The sequence below is a fragment of the Candoia aspera genome, chromosome 10 (assembly GCF_035149785.1).
Source record: "Candoia aspera isolate rCanAsp1 chromosome 10, rCanAsp1.hap2, whole genome shotgun sequence".
NCBI classification, from domain to species: domain Eukaryota; kingdom Metazoa; phylum Chordata; class Lepidosauria; order Squamata; family Boidae; genus Candoia; species Candoia aspera.
The window spans coordinates 16,832,632-16,836,885 of record NC_086162.1 but is presented as its reverse complement, the minus strand read 5'-3'; the positions used below and the strand labels follow the sequence as shown (position 1 = coordinate 16,836,885).

The window sequence follows — 4,254 nt, the reverse complement described above, 5'->3', positions numbered from 1 at the left end:
TTTTGGTTGACTGTACAACCAGATGTTGACAGCATAAGAACATTTGAATTGAGTGTGGTGTGTAGCAATTCTGAATTCCTGGCACATGGCCTGAATGTGACAGTGTGTTTATATCTTAATGCTGATTGGAGGAAACTGTTCAAGGTGGGATAATCTATTGCGGGGAAAAAAATGGGAACTCTAGCAAAATTCAATGTAAGGAATTTTTTATAAGGTATGTCAAGAAGGAAAGGAGCAGCTCACTAATGATGTGAACATTATCATGAAAAAAACTAAACTGCCTCCATTGTAGGGAGCCTTGTCCACAAGGAAACCAAATACGGGCAAAAATAAATATTGTTCCTGGAAGGACACTGCATTTCAGATGGAGAAAGTGAAACTGATTAAGAAGTTTCATGTGGCAAAATCTATTCTGAGCATTGGTTCTCCGCCTTTCCCTTTTAAACAAAAATTAAGGCTTTTTTAAAAAATCCTTTTGATTTAAGGGGGAAAAACATCCAGAATACGTAGTTTTCTTTCCTTTACTGAAACTGTTAAATAAATTCAGCCAATAAATTATTGTTGTTGTCTCAATAAAGAATACATTTCAATTGTAGACACTACGCATACTTTGATAAGTAAACCAATTTATATAAATTGTATTTTCTAAGTTAAAAAGTGGCGGTATCCTCAAAGGATCTGTATTGTAAAATTTTGGTTCTTTGCAAACACTCCCCCTGCCCCCATTCCCGGTTTGGTTTTTGTAGCTAATCACTAGATAATGTGTGAGACAGGTGACAGGGATTGCTTTCTAGGATCAGACCAAAGAGCTTTCAGATCATTTGTTTGTAAACAGTTGCAAGTCAGATACCCACAATTACCTAACTCTGAAGAAGGAACTTAAAAAGCAAAGATGCCAATTCATATTTGCCCCAACTGGCGCTGGCCAGTCATACCTTTTGAAGACAGATGTTGACTCTCCTTCAGGGAATTCTAAGTATTTGTTCAGAACACAGTGACTAATCTGCTTTCTAGTAGCTTTCTCAATCCAAAGTCTGTTCAGTGTATTTGCAAGAAATTTTCAGGTCCAACCCATTGATCAGGATTTACTAGCTTTAGCATTGCAGCATCATTAAGTATTTTGGGGCAATATTCTGCTTTAAACCTGATAAATGTTTTGCCTAATGTTTGTATGCAATACCTTTCTGTTTCTGGAAATGCTCCTCTGTGATGAACTATAGGTCATAAGGTTGAAAAATAGTCACTGTAGTACAGGTTTTCCACATTGTCAAACTACCTTTTTAATGCATTATTTGACAATGCATGCATCAATTTACTCGATTACCGTAATCTGAATGTGAGAAGGCTTTTGTTAAATCAGTTTTTTTCAGAGGATTTCCCCATCCACTGCAGTTAGTTCAGTGACCGACTTTTCTACAGAGAGAATTTCTGGTGTTTAAGAGTACTGTTGAACGGGCCAACACTGCACACTGGGAATTATAAAACAAAGAATAATGGACCCCAAATTTAGGGAATTTGAGAAGGTATACCCAGTTGTGGTCTCAAAGGTGTAAATGCTGAGTAACAGAAACACCAACAGCTGCAATTTACTTACATTCCTTTAAAACTAATACATAAAAGTGTCATATTTTTCTGATTTAATATATTGTCACATCACACAATATTTTTTAAATTTCTAAATTTGTAGCTAGGCATCTACTTGAAATGTGTGGATAGCAAATAGCCCTGATAAAGTGTACAGTAGTTAAATATGGGTTTGCAAGATCTAACTCTTCTCCAATAGGCCTTTTGAATGGTGATTCAATTCTTTGACAAGAGGCCAAGTTCTAACAACTTCTAAGAAATTTTTAATTGTTTGTAGCTGCCTTTAAAAACATCCTTCTTGCCTTATCTTATATTCCTATCTGTAGTAACTTGCCAAAATTAATGCACTATCTCCAGTTAATCGCTTAGGATAAATTTCCACTACATAAAATGATATCCATTAAATTGTAATAAATTTTTTATACTGATGTTTAGGCTTGTTGGCATGCTTTTTGGTTCTCTTTATATTTTGCACCTCCTTTGGAAGTACTGCATTTAGAAAGCAGAAAATTAGCCACGCTCCTACATCATGTGACATTTTAAAGCAAACAAGCAGAAATAAATTGAAGCACAGGGCAATCCAGAATTTTTTAAAAAAGGATTAAGCAAGTGAGGTATCAAGGCTGTAAAAATGTACATGGAATGCAAGGTGAATTTATTGCTGTAGTGACTCATCTAGAATATGTTTTTGTATTGGAGAGTTAACTGTTATGTAGACTGGATTTGAATATTTGTAAGCTTGTTATGGTTTTGTGAAGGTTTTTTTATCTGTGCTGAAAGAAAAGGGGGCAAAAACTCGGGGCCTCAAATTTGTCAGAAAATCCCATTCTGTATCTGAAGTAATTTTCTTAATCCACGATGAAGTTTCTCTGTAACAGGTCTTGAGGAGATACACATGTTATTTACTGGCTCAAGCTCGCTTTAATCTACTCCCATGTTGGAGGGCTAACCCTTGCCTCAAGGCTTCATTCACTCTCACACCAAATGACTTTTTCCCCTTGCTGCTGGGATGAGTGACATTTTGCCAATGGGGGTGTCATTTTCAGTGAATCTTTTGTGAGCCACAGGAGACATGACTGGCGATGATAGAATCAGTGAATCAGAGGGTTGGAAGGGTTCTCACTGGTCCAACCCTCTACTTGGGGTGGGGGGGGACTGCTAAAGCATTTTGGACAGTTGGGTCTCCAGTATCTGTTTGAAGGCCACCAGTGAGGGGGAACTCACCATTCCTGCAGCTCTTTCTGCTGGTTGACCGCTCTTAACTCTCAGCAAATTCTTCCCAAGATCTAACCTGAATCCACTGTAGGACTATTAATACTAGTCCTGCCTTGTATGGCAGCAAAAACAAGTCCACTCTCTCTCGGCATGACAATCCCTTGGGTCTTTTCTTCTGTAGCAAAATATGTCCAGTTCCTTCATCCCATTTCAATATAAGGCTAGTATTCAAAGTGGGCTGAACAGGAAGAACAGGGTGGGACAATTAACTTCCAGTGTTCTGTGCCTGTTAATACATCTCAAATGTATTAACTACTCACCAAATACTACTCACCAAACTGATGTGGAACCATTTATGAATAGTTTTTGAGGGTGATCATTCAAGCAGTTATGAGTGCATCTAACAGTTGTATCATTTAACTATATTTTACCATTTTATTAATGATATTTTACTGAATGATGGGAAGACTGAAATATTTGGCTCTTTTGAGGGAAGGGACAAGTCACCAGTTTTGCCCCCCCCCCCATGAAATACTACTGCCTCCAAAATTGTCACTGGTAATGTGATTTTGGGGTGTTGTAAGAGTGAACATGTAGGGCTGATGAGACTGAGTGAGCTGACCTCTTTATCTTAAAATACTAAAATCCAAATGCCAATGATTCACAAAGCAATTCAAGATTCCAACTAAGACAACAATAGTACCTACCAGCAACAGGATTAGCAAAAGGAAAATGGCCAGAAGCTATTTTCTCTCAGTCCTGTTTCCCTAAAACTTGCTGCTCTAACTTATGGAAGTGGTTCTATGCTTCCGGCTTGCTTGGTAGATATTTTCATCTAGATGTACCAGGATTGGAAGTGGGATCTTCTGTGGCAAAAGGTGCACTTGTATCACCATACTGTTGTCCATCCTCCAAGCTCCACTGAACTGAAGATGGTCCGTTTTTCAGAGCTTCATACTTGATTGACAACAATACTTGGTTTCTGCTTTAATCTTTTTAATATACAAGGAAACAGAGTGCCCTTCCTCTGCTGCAAAGATCATGGAGATTTATAGTTGATGTAGTAAAAATACATGTTGCCTGTTAAAGTAGAAAAGTCTTTAGAGATGTTGAAAAGCTGTCTTAAGAACCATCAGGTTTTAAAACAAATATAAAATAATTGAGATACAGAAAATCCTGGATCATTTTGGAATTTTTGTCCAAACCATATCAAAAACTGCCTTGTTCTACCACAGAGTTTCCAATAGGTTAGTACTGATTTTAGAAGAGTAAGCCATTTTAGTCCACTGAATCATTTTGGCCACAGTTCCTCTCTTGGGGACATTTCAGTGGATAAACTTTGGGATGTATTTGTGAAATGATTAATTAGGTGTCATCAAGTTGTCGACTCTCAGCAACCACATAGATTTTCTCCGTGATGATCTGTCCCTAACCTGGTCCTTCAGCGATTCCAAT

The 4,254-nt window shown here is 37.6% G+C and overlaps 1 protein-coding gene across 1 annotated transcript in view; it reads left to right on the top strand.

Moving 5' to 3' along the window:
- LOC134503551 (synaptophysin-like protein 1) overlaps window positions 1-4,254 on the top strand; it is a 258,926-nt gene that overhangs the window by 235,974 nt on the left and 18,698 nt on the right. The gene's annotated exons all lie outside the window — the stretch shown is intronic.